This window comes from Mirounga leonina, unplaced genomic scaffold (assembly GCF_011800145.1).
Source record: "Mirounga leonina isolate KUSES-001 unplaced genomic scaffold, KU_Mleo_1.0 Mir_154, whole genome shotgun sequence".
Lineage (NCBI taxonomy): Eukaryota > Metazoa > Chordata > Mammalia > Carnivora > Phocidae > Mirounga > Mirounga leonina.
The window spans coordinates 35651118-35667672 of NW_023270389.1; the positions used below are offsets into that span (position 1 = coordinate 35651118).

Sequence of the window (16555 nt, forward strand, 5' to 3'; positions counted from 1 at the left end):
CTTCCCTCTGAGCAGGGAGCCCGATGCGGGGTTGATCCCAGGATTCTGGGATCATGACCTGAGCCAAGGCAGATGCTTAACCGACTAAGCCACCCAGGTACCACATCTTTATCTCTAAAATAAGAACCATAGCTCTTATCCAAAGAACTCCAAAGGGTGCTTGAGAGGACTAGCTATGGCAGTGGATATGCAAGCTCTTTGTGAACTTGTAATTCTTCAGCAAATGGAAATTGTCATTACTTGTTTAGTGGAAGTACATGGGACTGCCAGGGGGTGCCTCCAAAAGCTTGGGAATAGGGAAAATACAGCCCGTTACAAAGAGCAGATTATTATATCAGTGCACGGTGGATCAGAGATGTGGGTCTTGCCTTTACTGATGACCACTTCATTGGAAGCTTTATCATACCCATGGAAAGATTCTGCCAACCAGAAAGGTTGTTGGTTTGGTCAGAACTAGACAGAGAAACATCCAAAAGGCAAATCCTGACAATTCCCATTCAAGCATTGACTGGGAGGGATACCCTGTTCCAACCATTTTCTTTGTCATGTCCAGTGGCAGAATATCCCTGTTGTGGGGAAGATGCCTTCATCTCTCAGAGCTGGATGACTTCAGATGTTCATTTTCTCTGGCCAATGCCCTGGTCCTGATTTCTTCCTCACCAAGCAACTCCTTGAGTGCGTAATTTGATTTCCTGTGTGGTTGGCCCAGAGAGAAAAGAGGCTGGCATAGGAAAATGTGAGGCCTCTGTTACCTTGGAGGTGATATTTCTCACTCTTAATTGGCGGTTGGCATTCTGGTATTAGATTTGTCCCTTTGAGCTTGGTTAGTATGCAAATGCCTCCTGACACAGATGGGCTCTCAGGGTGCTGACTGGGAGATCAGCTTGGCTGGGGTGACTTTATCAGTGTACAGCTGTCTTGTCCAGGGGCGCCCAGTAGGTATCACAGCTTTCCATTTTCAGTGTGATCATGGTTTAATTTGATGTTCTCTCTGGAGATTCTTGAATGTAGCAATTGATTTTGTGTGTGTGGGCGTGTATGTGCGCCTGTGTGATCAGTGCGGAGTTCAGGGTAGACATACTGGAAAGGGCCAGTAGGTGGCAGTAAAAGCTAGGTAGTCATTTGAGCAATGCAAATTAGACAGCATTTTATTAGTCTAATATTCAGCCTCCCAGGCAATTTGCAACGCATGGAGGTGGTGGTGAGGTGATAGTGTTGCTTATTCACCAGAAAGAGGAGGTCTACTAAAGTAACCATTTTCATCTCCGTTTTCACAACATCCCTGAGTCTTACCACTTTAAGTACTTTTCATGAAATTCCCCGGCAAAATTAAAAATTCTTTTTTTTTTCCTTAAAGATTTTTTATTTATTTATTTGAGACCGAGAGAATGAGAGACAGAGAGCATGAGAGGGAGGAGGGTCAGAGGGAGAAGCAGACTCCCTGCCGAGCAGGGAGCCCGATGCGGGACTCGATCCCGGGACTCCAGGATCATGACCTGAGCTGAAGGCAGTCGCCCAACCAACTGAGCCACCCAGGCGCCCAAAATTAAAAATTCTTAATTTATTATAGTTTCCAGATTTGATGTAGGACATAGTTTTATATATAGTCTGTAGATCAGATTGTCACTGATTTCAGCAGTGTCTCCCAGCTCCTTAATTTCTAGATGAGGTGGACTCCTCGTTCCCTGAAGTGAGCAGAGCCCAGGGCTCTCCTGAGACTCCCAGTTCGTGGCCTCCTCTGCCTCTCCTCCCTCGCTTCTGTGGAATTAGTTCTGTTTAAGGACCATTGCTGTCCCTGCTGCGCATTGCCCTGATTATCACATGGTCCTTGGTTCTTTTTCTTGATCTGTGTACAACACACACACACACACACACACACACACAGAGGTCTGTTCAGATGAAGCAGTTGTGTGTGGCAGGGGACTCTACTAAAGGTTTGGAAGAAAGGCCCCAGACAACTGACAGTTGACACCTGGGGCTCGGTGGTTCTCCTGCCACGCCAGGAGCGCAGACTCTGTTCTCCAGCCCTGCTGCTCCATCCTCCCCTCTGTCCTGCTGCTTTCCTGGCCCTCTCCCCTCATGAACAACAGCCATCTCCTGTTTTCTTACCTACCAGTCTTTCTAAAACACCAAACAAATCCAGCTCACATTCTCGCTTGGTTTCTTGGATCTTTTCCTATCAGGTCGTGCTTCTCGGCTGGCCAGCGTGACCCTTTCTGACCACGCCTGTCTTGCTGCTGAAGCCACATCACCAGCAGGGAAATGCTCCCTGCCCCGCCCAGCGTGCTGGGCCGTCTCACACCCCCCTGCTCTGCACACATCCTTGCTTGCACACATCCTTTCCTTCACCCAGCTGACTCTTCCTCCCGAACAGCTCACTCCTGGGCTACTTCCCCTGCAGATTGAGACGATGCCTTCCTCCATCCCCCTCCCCACTACCATAATGAATTCCTTTTGATTAGGAGAGAGAAATTGAGTGTTCTCGTCCTGAGTTGTCACTAACTTGGTATCACAAGCATATTAAGGGAGTTTAGATGGGCTTGATGATTGTGAAGTGTTAAGTATGAACCTTCCTCAGATCTAATTGTGATCAATGGAAAAATGATGGTCATTTAATGCAAATCAATTCAACAAAGTTTCATTAAGCATCCAGAAGGAAATCATTACCCACTCATTCATTCCCCAAACCTTCATTAGGCGCCTGTTGGGTGCCAGATACCACATGGGAGCCGGAGGTGTGGAATGAAGTGGAGACGTCCAGAGGTGATTGCACCTGCAGTTGTGGGATTTAGGGGACATGTCAGTGTTCGCAATAGGAGCTCAGTAGTGAATGGGTGGCTATTAAAGCTATTGGGGCAGATGATGTGTAGAAGATCCAGGTTGCTGGGGACTGGGACACATCCTGCTTTTTATTTTTATTTTATTTTAATTTTTTAAATTTTTTATTGTTATGTTAATCCCCATACATTACATCATTAGTTTTAGATGTAGTGTTCATGATTCATTATTTGTGCATAACACCCAGTGCTCCATGCAGAACGTGCCCTCCTCAATACCCATCACCAGGCTAACCCATCCTCCCACCCCCTTCCCCTCTAGAACCCTCAGTTTGTTTTTCAGAGTCCATCGTCTCTCATGGTTCATCTACCCCTCTGATTTCCCTCCCTTCATTCTTCCCCTCCTGCTACATTCTTCTTCTTCTTCTTTTTTCTTTCTTAACATATATTGCATTATTTGTTTCAGAGGTACAGATTTGAGATTCAAGAGTCTTGCACAATTCACAGCGCTTAGCAGAGCACATACCCTCCCCAGTGTCCATCACCCAGTCACCCCATCCCTCCCACCCCACCCCCCACTCCAGCAACCCTCAGTTTGTTTCCTGAGATCAAGAATTCCTCATATCAGTGAGGTCATATGATACATGTCTTTCTCTGTTTGACTTATTTCGCTCAACATAATACCCTCCAGTTCTATCCACGTCGTTGCAAATGGCAAGATCTCATTCCTTTTGATGGCTGCATAATATTCCATTGTATATATATACCACTTCTTCTTTATCCATTCATCTGTCGATGGATATCTTGGCTCTTTCCACAGTTTGGTTATTGTGGACATTGCTGCTATAAACATCGGGGTGCACATACCCTTTCGGATCCCTACTTTTGTATCTTTGGGGTAAATACCCAGTAGTGCAATTGCTGGATTGTATGGTAGCTCTATTTTCAACTTTTTGAGGAACCTCCATACTGTTTTCCAGAGTGGCTGCACCAGCTTGCATTCCCACCAACAGTGTAGGAGGGTTCCCCTTTCTTTTGCCGCATCCCCGCCAACATCTGTCGTTTCCTGACTTGTTAATTTTAGCCATTCTGACTGGTGTGAGGTGGTATCTCATTGAGGTTTTGATTTGGATTTCCCTGATGCCGAGCGATATTGAGCACTTTTTCATGTGTCTGTTGGCCATTTGGATGTCTTCTTTGGAAAAATGTCTGTTCATGTCTTCTGCCCATTTCTTGATTGGATTCTTTGTTCTTTGGGTGTTGAGTTTGATGAGTTCTTTATAGATTTTGGATACTAGCCCTTTATCTGATATGTCATTTGCAAATATCTTCTCCCATTCTGTCAGTTGTCTCTTGGTTTTGTTGACTGTTTCCTTTGCTTTGCAAAAGCTTTTTATCTTGATGAAGTCCCAATAGTTCATTTTTGCCCTTGTTCCCTTGCCTTTGGTGATGTTTCTAGGAAGAAGTTGCTGCGGCTGAGGTCGAAGAGGTTGCTGCCTGTGTTCTCCTTTAGGATTTTGATGGACTCCTGTCTCACACTGAGGTCTTTCAACCATTTGGAGTCTATTTTTGTGTGTGGTGTAAGGAAATGGTCCAGTTTCATTCTTCTGCATGTGGCTGTCCAATTTTCCCAACCTTATTTGTTGAAGAGACTGTCTCTTTTCCATTGGACATTGTTTCCTGCTTTGTCAAAGATTAGTTGACCATAGAGTTGAGGGTCCATTTCTGGGCTCTCTATTCTGTTCCATTGATCTATGTGCCTGTTTTTGTGCCAGTACCGTACTGTCTTGATGATGACAGCTTTGTAATAGAGCTGGAAGTCCGGAATTGTGATGCTGCCAGCTTTGCTTTTCTTTTTCAACATTCCTCTGGCTATGCGGGGTCTTTTCTGATTCCATACAAATTTTAGGATTATTTGTTCCATTTCTTTGAAAAAAGTGGATGGTATTTTGATGGGGATTGCATTGAATGTGTAGATTGCTCTAGGTAGCATTGACATCTTCACAATATTTGTTCTTCCCATCCATGAGCATGGAGCGTTTTTCCATTTCTTTGTGTCTTCCTCAATTTCTTTCCTGAGTATTCTGTAGTTTTCTGAGTACAGATTCTTTGTCTCTTTGGTTAGATTTATTCCTAGGTATCTTATGGTTTTGGGTGCAATTGTAAATGGGATCGACTCCTTAATTTCTCTTTCTTCTGTCTTGTTGTTGGTGTATAGGAATGCCACTGACTTCTGTGCATTGATTTTATATCCTGCCACTTTACTGAATTCCTGTATGAATTCTAGCAGTTTTGGGGTGGAGTCTCTGGGGTTTTCCACATAAAGTATCATATCATCTGCAAAGAGTGAGAGTTTGACTTCTTCTTTGCCAATTTGGATGCCTTTGATTTCTTTTTGTTGTCTGATTGCTGTGGCTAGGACTTCCAATACTATGTTGAATAGCAGTGGTGATAGTGGACATCCCTGCCGTGTTCCTGACCTTAGGGGGAAAGCTCTCAGTTTTTCCCCATTGAGAATGATATTCGCTGTAGGTTTTTCATAGATGGCTTTTATGATATTGAGGTATGTACCCTCTATGCCTATACTCTGAAGAGTTTTGATCAAGAAAGGATGCTGTACTTTGTCAGAAGCTTTTTCTGCATCTATTGAGAGGATCATATGATTCTTGTTCTTTCTTTTGTTAATGTATTGTATCATGTTGATTGATTTGTGGATGTTGAACCAACCTTGCAGCCCAGGGATAAATCCCACTTGGTCGTGGTGAATAATCCTTTTAATGTACTGTTGGATCCTATTGGCTAGTATTTTGGTGAGAATTTTTTCATCCATGTTCATCAGGGATATTGGTCTGTAATTCTCCTTTTTGATGGGGTCTTTGTCTGATTTTGGGATCAAGGTAATCCTGGCCTCATAAAATGAGTTTGGAAGTTTTCCTTCCATTTCTATTTTTTGGAACAGTTTCAGAAGAATAGGTATTAATTCTTCTTGAAATGTTTGGTAGAATTCCCCTGGGAAGCCATCTGGCCCTGGGCTTTTGTGTTTTGGGAGATTTTTGATGACTGCTTCAATTTCCTTAGTGGTTATAGGTCTGTTCAGGTTTTCTATTTCTTCCTGGTTCAGTTTTGGTAGTTGATACATCTTTAGGAATGCATCCATTTCTTCCAGGTTATCTAATTTGCTGGCATAGAGTTGCTCATAATATGTTCTTATAATTGTTTGTATTTCTTTGGTGTTGGTTGTGATCTCTCCTCTTTCATGCATGATTTTGTTGATTTGGGTCATTTCTCTTTTCTTTTTGATAAGTCTGGCCAGGGGTTTATCAGTCTTGTTAATTCTTTCAAAGAACCAGCTCCTTGTTTCGTTGATCTGTTCTGCTGTTCTTTTAGTTTCTGTTTCATTGATTTCCGCTCTGATCTTTATTATTTCTCTTCTCCTGCTGGGTTTAGGCTTTATTTGCTGTTCTTTCTCCAGCTCCTTTAGGTGTAGGGTTAGGTTGTGTACTTGAGACCTTTCTTGTTTCTTGAGAAAGGCTTGTATTGCTATATACTTTCCTCTTAGGACTGCCTTTGCTGCATCCCAAAGATTTTGAATAGTTGTGTTTTCATTTTCATTGGTTTCCATGAATTTTTAAAATTCTTCTTTAATTTTCTGGTTGACCCATTCATTCTTCAGTAGGATGCTCTTTAGCCTCCATGTATTTGAGTTCTTTCCGACTTTCCTCTTTGATTGAGTTCTAGTTTCAAAGCATTGTGGTCTGAAAATAGGCAGGGAATGATCCCAGTCTTTTGGTACCAGTTGAGACCTGATTTGTGACCTAGGATGTGATCGATTCTGGAGAATGTTCCATGGACACTAGAGAAGAATGTGTATTCCCACATCCTGCTTTTTAAACAGTTCTCCTTCTGTGAAAGGGTAGGTGCTCAGAGTATAAGCTTCCTCTTCTGAAGGGTTAAAAAATCATTTAATATCTTTTGTAATTGGTACATTTTAAATCATTTTCATATCCCTCAAGGACTATCACAGAAGAGAGAACATATTGTAATGAATCTATAGATTAAATAAATATGTAGATAAAATATATAACATAGCTTAGTTACTTTGACAATTTTTTTCCCTAAAATGCTAGCAGTTTTGAGAATTACTTGGGGATTCACCCTTTGAGGAGGCTTTGATAACTGGCAGTATTTTAGTTTTTTTTTCCTCTCTTTTTTAAAGATTTTATTTATTTATCTGAGAGAGAGAGAGCAAGCCTGTGTACAAGCAGGGGGAGGGGCTCGCTGAGCAGGGAGCCTGACAGAGGACTAGATCCCAGGACCCTGAGATCATGACCCGAGCCGAAGGCAGGCGCTCAAATGACTGCACCAGTCAGGCGCCTTAGTTTTTTTCTCTTATACTACTCCTTACATCATGGAATTAAGTTTTGCTAAGAGTTGTTTGTAACACAACTTTTGGTGGAGGTTATTTATTTTAGCAGAACTCTGCAGAGAAACTTAGGGCTTTCTCCTCTAATGAGAGCATTAGATTGTACCTCAGTGACTGCTGATCTCCCCTCAGGCTAGCAGAACATAGTTTCTTCACAGTTAAATTGTGGTTGTCAAAATTATAGCAGCCTTTAGCTAATAAAATTAAAGGTCAATCCTGTGGCACAAGATTTTCCTTTGGAATTCCTTGCATGTTCTCTTTTTGGATAATCATTGATGAATGTCAGAGTGAGTTTGGAACATTCCTTTGAAGTTCTGACATAACAAACAGATGGAGCAGGAGAGACACCTTTTTCCTTTTCTGTACATAAAAGTCAGAAAAAAAATGAACAACAGAAAGGTAACCTCACCTTCTCCAAGAAAATTGCTATGTTACACTTTGATGCCTATTTTTATATGTGGGGAAAAGGTAGTAGGGTGTGCATCCTCTAACGTAGAATTTCTCAGACTTGACTGACCGCAGCTTCCTGCTACAGATGGTTCCTGACTTACCGTGGGTCGACTTAAAACTTTCTGACTCTAGGATGATGTAAAAGCAATGGGCGTTCAGTAGAAACCATACTTTGAATTACGAATTTCAGTTTTTTCCTGGGCTGACAATATCCCATAGGATGTGCTCTCGTGATGCTGGGCAGCTGTGATGAGCCACAGCTCTCAGTCAGCCATGTGATCACGAGGGTAGACAGCTGCCACACAACCGTTCTTCTTTTTTTTTTTTAAGATTTTATTTATTTATTTGACACACAGAGACAGTGAGAGAGGGAACACAAGCAAGGGGAGTGGGAGAGGGAGAAGCAGGCTTCCCGCTGAGCAGGGAGCCTGATGCGGGGCTCGATCTCATGACTTGAGCTGAAGGCAGATGCTTAATGACTGAGCCATCCAGGTGCCCCCACACAACCGTTCTTTATAACCATGTAGCCATGAGATATTTAACACTTTATTTTAAGCTTTGTGTTAGATGATTGTGCTCAACTGTAGGCTAATATAAGTGAACACATTTAAGGTAGGTGAGGCTAAGCTATGACACTCATAGGTTAGGTGTATTAAATGCATTTTGGACATACGATATTTTCAACTTATGATGGGTTTATCAGAACATAACCCCATTGTATGTCAAGGAAGATCTGTACTTATTTTGCATTCAGATTTCAGGACCCTGACCCAGCTTATTAAATCAGAATCTGTCAAGGAGAAGTCTGGGAATCTCTGTGATGAACTATTACCCCACTTGATTCTTAGGAGCAGATAAATTTGAGAAACATTGTTGTAATTGTTGAAGATTGTGGTGGGGCATCTTGCTCTAGGGAGACTTACTTCAAAGTCCGCCAGTTCCCAGTGATTCAAGGACTGATAATGAGCAAGTTCATTATTCGGCTTCATGGCATTCTCCCCCTTCTCCTTTCTCTAATTTGCCTCTCTTTTACACTTCCCATTTTTTCTCTGCTTATAGGGTGAGCACAGAGGTGGAATTGTGCTGACATAAGTCCATTTTGCTCATTATCTCCTGCAATGCATTTGGTTGGTGTGTGAGGATGAAGTTGAACATTCCTGGCTAAAATTCAGGGTTTGGGGGGACTCTTAATCCACCCCTTTTAAAACTTGGTATTTTAGAAAATTAAAGGTATAAACATATTATTAACCTCCATGTATTCATCACTCTGGTTCAGTAATTATCAACTCACAGCGAATTTTCTTTAATCTGTATTCTCTCCCACATTGTTTTGAAGCAAATCCCAGATGTCTTATTATTTATAAATATTTCAGTAGTATCTTTAAAAGGTAATAAGTACTGTTTTCTTTTCTTCCTTTCTATTTAAAAAAAGACTATTTTTTTTTGCAGCAGTTTAGGTTTATAATGAAATTGAGGGGAAGGTATGGAGATTTACTATATCCCCCCCAACCCCACACATACACAGCCTCCCCCCCATCAGCATCCTCCATCAGAGAGGGTCCATCGGTTATAATTGATGAACCCACTCTGACACATCATAATCACACAAAGTCTGTGGTTTACAATAGGCTTCTCTCTTCGTATTGTATGTTCTAGGGGTTTGGCCATTTTCTTTTGAACATCAGAATCTTACATGGAGACACAACATGACAGACTGTAACTATACCTTGACAGTCTAGGAATAAGGCGGGCAAAGGTGGTAATTTATGGTTTCTCTTTAAAAGAGCTCAACAAGGGGCACCTGGGTGGCTCAGTCGTTAAGCGTCTGCCTTCGGCTCAGGTCATGATCCCAGGGTCCTGGGATCGAGCCCCGCATCGGGCTCCCTGCTCAGCGGGAAGCCTGCTTCTCCCTCTCTCACTCCCCCTGCTTGTGTTCCCTCTCTTGCTGTGTCTCTCTCTGTCAAATAAATAAATAAAATCTTTAAAAATAAAAAATAAAAAAATAAAAGAGCTCAAAAAGGTTTCATTTCTTGAGTTCATTATAGAATGGTGTTTCACAATGGTAAATCGAGGTAGATGAGATTATGGGGATAGAAAAGAGCTTTGCAAGGGATTTGAGAGTGAGCCAAGAAGTGAGGAGGTGAAAATGGTTGAAAGTTAGTTGTTTTTTCCATGGTAAAGATATAGTAAAACTCCGTGGAGTGTACATTAGAGTCCTCTTTGCAATCTTAACTGCTCAGTGGTTGGAGTTTAGGGACCCATCTACTGAATGCATGTAGTCAGAGGGTTTTTTTTTTTTTTAGCACATAACTTAAGTACCAGCTGTTGTTGAAATAATGTCTGTGCACCTATCTAAATGGTAATGAAATGCTAACCAAGTCATTTATTTGCTTTTTCTCCTTCTGCAAATCACAACGGGGGAGAGATAAGACACTTGACATCTGATGTCTGCTTTGAAAACCGGGGACACAAACACATGTCAGCATGAGATTCTCTTTCTCTTTCCACCCTTTGGAGGCATTAAACGTTCTAAGGTTTGAGATTCAGTAGAAAAAATTAATTTTTATAAATTCTCTCCTTGGATTAGAATCCCGAGGTTATTTGAAATTAATGCAGTGTGAACCCAGAGGTACTCTGGAATTTACTACTGTGGAACTTGACTGTTCAATTACAGATACTCTGTGTGGTGTGAGGGTAATTTCATGGTGCCCGATTGAAGAATGGAAGAGATGCTCGCCTGATGTAGCATTATAAAGGGTAGCAAGTTGCACCACAGTTCTTATTTGTAACACCAGCTAGTTCCTTTCCTCCCACCTCCAGCATCCCTCAGAACGCCGTGATCTTTGCCGATTGCTACCTAACCCATTATTATGCCCAGGTAACTTAGCATACAGGGGACCTTCTTAGATGACAGAAAATAGGTCTATCTTTCTTTGAAGCAAAGTTGAGGTATGGAAATCTGAATTTGTTGAATACTTAAGGGAGGCTATTATTTGCTTTCTAGAGGGATTTTTTGCTCCTTGAAGGATTTGCAGTAGAATAATCAGTAGCTGATTTCTAGTTCTTTTGGCACATAGATTTTACAGGCACTTCTGCTGGGCAAAGTGAGTCATAGCGAAGCATCACAATTCAAACTATAATCTACATTTGGTCTCTACCGGAAAATTTGCTTTTCAGAATTTTCAGGTCATTTGGCCCTGTGTAAATCTCCTCTTGTTCCCACCTTCCCTGAGTCTTATGTAGCGCTGTGTGTGTGTGTGTTATTGCTTTGCTTCTGCTCTGTGGGGTTTTCTTCCCTCACAGTTTGGGAATCGGAAGGGCTTATTCTGTTATGCTACTATAGTCAGTTTTTATTTATTTTTTATTTTACTATTTTATTATTTTTTAAAGATTTTATTTATTTACTTATTTGACAGAGCACAAGCAGGGGAACAGCAGAGGGAGAGGGAGAAGCAGGCTTCCCGCTGAGCAGGGAGCCGATACAGGGCTTCATCCAAGGACCCTGAGATCATGACCTGAGCTGAAGGCAGATGCTTAACAGACTGAGCCATGCAGGTGCTCCTATAGTCAATTTTTAAAAAAAGATTTAAAATTTATTTTGCCGTATGAAAATGTTTCTGGAACACCTTGATTTTACTTAAAGATATGTTTTGTGAAGTATTCAGTATTTTTGCTGGACAGTTACATTGATCTTAAGTGTGATTTATTGTGGCTTATAGCCCTTCCCCCTGAGACATTAACAATTTATAATTAAAGAGGTTGGGCAAATAGGATTTAATACTCAGTTCCCCTTCCCAAAAACATATCCTTTCTTTGAAGACTTAAACTAGGTTTAAACCTAATAAGGAGAAGGCTTTCCAAACTAGATTTTCCAATATGTCCAAAGATTGAGCATTTGGGGAGGTAAACTCTCCTTTGGGTTTCTGAGTTAATAACTACTCATTTTGATGCTAAGAGGATCAGAATTCTCAAATCTGTGAGTCTGGAGTTGCTTACCACAGTGGACTGCCTTGTGTATTTGTTTCTTGGACATCTTTGCTTACGGTGTGCTCCTTGAGGCAGGCTTTCCTGAGGATCTTCAGAGCTCTGTCTCTGCATTTCTTTTCCTGCTTGCAATATCTCCTTCGGCTGCCTCTGACAGCCCCCTCGTTGTCCTGCCATCTGGTCTGCCTCACGCAAACTCTCTTCCGTCGAGTCTGCTCTCAGAGAATGTGAATCTAGTAAATGTGGTGCATTGAGGCAGCAGACCCAAATTCGAGTCCCAACCCTGCTACTTACTCGTGTGTGCACTTGGGCAAGTTTTGTAACCTTTGTGTGCCCAAGTTTCTATCTGTGTGATGTGGGTGGTCATAATACCCACAGAGAATCTGTCCTGAGAATGAGGTCGGATGCCGCCAACTGCTTGTTGTGTGGCCCTCGTAGGTGCTGCCTGCTAGTCAGGAGCTGTAGTGCTGCGCTCTCAGGAGCTGCTTTGTTGGTGAACTTGACCTGGCAGTTGAGCCTATATTTCAAACACACACACACACACACACACACACACACGCACACACACGCGATATCTCTTAAAAGTTAGAAGAGAATGTAGCGAACATATGGTTATCCATCACTTAGTTTATTTTTTTATTTTTTTATTTTTTTTAAAGATTTTATTTATTTATCTGAGACAGAGAGAATGGGAGAAACAGAGAGCACATGAGAGGGGGGAGGGTCAGAGGGAGAAGCAGACTCCCTGCTGAGCAGGGAGCCCGATGCGGGACTCGATCCAGGGACTCCAGGATCATGACCTGAGCCAAAGGCAGTCGCTTAACCAACTGAGCCACCCAGGCGCCCCACTTAGTTTATTTTTTTTAAGATTTTATTTATTTGAGAGAGAGAGCATGACTGGGGGGAGGGGCAGAAGGGAAGAGACAAGCAGACTCCCCTGCTGAGCAGGGAGCCTGACATGGGGCTCGATCCCGGGACTCTGGGATCATGACCTGAGCTGCAGGCAGACCCTTAACCAACTGAACAACCCACATCACTTAGTTTAAAAAATAAAATATTACCACCATAGTCGAAGCCGCCTTGGTTACCCATCCTCACAGTGCATTTCTCACACTTCCCCTAAATGGTAACCGCTATTCTGAGTTCGGTGTTTTTTGCCCTCATGTGTTTTACACTTTTACTACACATGTGACTATTGTTTTCAGTGGTGGCTAACAAGATCCATGGGAAATGAACTAGAACTGTTGATTGAGAAGCCATGTATGGAGGGTGTTGTAGATCCCCAGCCTCACAACCATGAAGTGTGCAGAGAGGGCAAAGTTCTGAGGCCTCCCATCAGAGGGGCCCAGCTCTCATCCCCTGGTTTGGCTGTTTGGCTGCTGCCTCTCCTGGAATGGGTCTCCATGGAGACCCACCTGAGGACTACAGCATGGCCTCTTTGTCCTCTCCTGTACCATTGCTCAGAAAGAAATCATGCAGCCAGAACTTTACATCCCTGAGATCACTCTTGAACCGACTGAGTCTGTCCACCCTCTTTGTTCATCTCCAGTTTGGGGAGTCGGGGCCCTTGGGTTACTGCTTCTCTAGCTTCTCAACTCATTGCCTTTTTGTCTCCTTCTTGTCTGCCCTTCCACTCCTTGGTTTGGTGTTATTGCACTGGATGCTCAGTATTTGCATTTCTTAGAAACAGCCTTTGAACCTTCCACTGGGAACTGCTCATGGGCAGGGGTAGCCTGGTCCCTGGGAACACCCTCTTTTTTGAGTCCTGGAGGGTCAACTACCAGCTATAGGTGGCCTTGAGCATATATTTACTGTAGTATCAGTAGAGAGTCTTGTGATACCAACCGCTCAGGTAAGCAGAGGACAGGAATGCACCTCAGTTGGAGATTCAGCTTGGGGGGGCAGTGCCCTGGATGAGTCTGAATATCCTACTGGGTTCCAACCAGTTCCTCCTTCAGCAGGTCATTTATCCTGCTGAGTCCATCAGGTGGGGACACTGGTTCCTACCTGGTGGGGCTATAGGTTCAACGTCAAAATCCTTAGATATAGGTTGAAACTGGAGCATTTGCTGTAGTCATTTATTCCCAGAACTCAATGACTAGAAATGATTGAATTCTTTTGACCTCCTTGGTCTCTTCAGGCTGGACAAGCTTGCCAAGAGCTTTGCCTGCACCTCTCACCAGCACACTTCTTCCCTTCTTGACTTGGGTGCTTGACCTTCTGGAACTCCTGGCAGCAATTCCTCGTTTCTGCCCGTTCCCTCACTCCCTTCCCCTGTCAGTCACATTTACTCTCTTGGTTTTCTTGGCCCTGATGCATGTCCTCCTCCTCCTGACACAGAACCTTATATAACTACTATAAGGCAATCGACACCTTTTTTCAGTATCTCTGTGGGAAACTGACCATCGTGGTAACTCTGACCAGTGGTGTTAACCTTCCCAGCACGTGAGCTGCCCTTCCTCCCTGTACCCTTAGCTGCAAGGGAAGATCTCCAAGTCTGTCATGGCACCACTTCTGCCTTGTGTTGCGGTTCCTTGTCTCTGTTCATCTTGATTCATCTTTTTTTTTAAGTTTTTATTTTAATTCCAGGTAGTTCACACACAGCGTTATATTAGTTTCAGGTGTACAGTTTAGTAATTCGACACTTCCGTACACTACCCAGTGCTTATCACAGCAAATGCACTCCTTCATCCCCATGACCTATTTCTCCCATCCCCCCACCCACCTCCCTTCTGGTAACCATCAACTGGTTCTCAATAGTTAAGAATCTGTTTCTTGGTTTCTCTCTCTCTCTTTTCCCTTTGCTCATTTGTTTTGTTTCTTAAATTCCACATATGAGTGAAATCATATGGTATATGTCTTTCTCTGACTGACTTATTTCACTTAGCATTATATTCTCTAGCTCCATCAATGTCTTCGCAAATGGCAAGATTTCATTCTTTTTATGGCTGAATAATATTCCATTTTTGTGTGTGTGTGTATATATATATACCACATCTTTATCCATCACTCAGTGGACACTTAGGCTGCTTTCATATCTTGGCTAATTGTAGATAATGGTAGATAATACCACTGTAAACATAGGGGTGCATGTATCCCTTTGAATGAGTGTTTTTGTATTCTCTAGGTAAATACCCAGTAGTGCAACTGCTGGATCATAGAGTAGTTCTATTTTTAAATTTTTGAGGAACTTCCATACTGTTGCACCAGTTTATATTCCTAGCAACATTTCAAGAGAGTTCCTTTTTCTCCATATCCTCACCAACACCTGTTGTTTTTTATGTTGTTGACTTTACCCATTCTGACAGGTATGAGGTGATAGCTCATTGTAGTTTTGATTTGCATTTTTCTGATGGTAAGTGATGATGAGCATCTTTTCATGTGTCTGTTGGCCATCTGTATGTCTTTGGAGAAATGTCTGTTAATGTCTTCTGCCTATTTTTTAATTGGATTATTTATTTTTGGGGTATTGAGTTTTAAAAGTTCTTTATATATTTTTGATACTAACCCTTTATTGAATATATCATTAGCAAATATCTTCTCTCATTCCCTAGGTTGCCTTTTAGTTCTGTTGCTTGTTTCCTTTGCTGTGCAGAAGTGTTTTATTTTGATGTAGTTCCAATGGTTTCCTCAGGGGACATATCTAGAAAGAAGTTGCTATAGCCAATGTCAAAGAAGTTACTGCCTGTGTTCTCTTCTAGGATTTCTATGGTTTCATGTCTCACATTTAGGTGTTTTATCCATTTTGAATATTCATTCATTCATTCATTCATTCATTCATTCATTCATTCATTTAGTAGGCTTCACACCCAACATGGAGCCCAGTGTGGGGCTTGAACTCACAACAGTGAGATCAAGAACTGAGCTGAAATCAAGAGTCAGACGCTTAACTGAGCCACCCAGACACCTCCATTTTGAATTTATTTTTGTGTATGGTGTAAGAAAGTCCAGTTTTCCCAATACCGTTTGTTGAGACATTCTTTTTTCCATTTTCTGCTTTGTTGAAGATTAATTGACCATATAATTGTGGGTTCATTTCTGGATTTTCTTTTTTGTTCCATTGATCTATGTGTCTATTTTTTGTGCCAGCACCATACTGTTTTCATTACTAGAGCTTTGTAATATAACTTGAAGTCCAGAATTGTGATGCCTCCAGGTTTGTTTTTCTTTTTCAAGATTGCTTTGGCTCTTTGGGATCTTTTGTGGGTCCATAAAAATTTTAAGTTTGTTGATTCTAGCTCTGTGAAAATGCTGTTGGTATTATGATAAGGATTGCATTAAATATGTACATTGCTTTGGGTAGTAGAGACATTTTAACAGTATTTGTTCTTCCAATCCATGAGCATGGAATGTCTTTCCATTTCTTTGTGTTGTCTTCAATTTCTTTCATCAGTGTTTTATAGTTTTCAGAGTACAGGTTTTTCACCTCTTTGGTTAAGTTTATTCCTAGGTATCTTATTGTTTTTGGTGCAATCGTAAATGGGATTGTTTTCTTAGTTTCTCTTTCTGCTGCCTTATATTAGTGTATAGAAATGCAATAGATATCCATACAGTGATTTTGTATTCTGGGACTTTACTGAATTCGTGTATCAGTCCTAGCAGTTTTTGTTGGAGTCTTTCAGAATTTTTATATAGAGTATTATGTCATCTGCAGATAGTGAAAGTTTGACTTCTTCCTTGCCAATTTGGATGCCTTTTCTTTCTTTTTGTTGTCTGATTGCTGTGGCTAGGATTTCCAGTACTATGTTGAATAGAAGCAGTGAGAGTGGACATCCTTGTCTTCTTCTTGACTTGAGGGGAAAAGCTCTCAGTTTTTCCCCATTTAAGGATGATGTTAGCTGTGGGCTTTTCATAAATGGCCTTTATTATGTTGAAGTATGTTCCCTCTAAACCTACCATTTTATCATGAACAGATGTTGTA

The 16555-nt window shown here is 41.8% G+C and overlaps 1 protein-coding gene across 1 annotated transcript in view; it reads left to right on the forward strand.

The window, feature by feature from the left end:
• HHAT (hedgehog acyltransferase) overlaps positions 1 to 16555 on the forward strand; it is a 348920-nt gene that overhangs the window by 121182 nt on the left and 211183 nt on the right. The window lies entirely within an intron of this gene.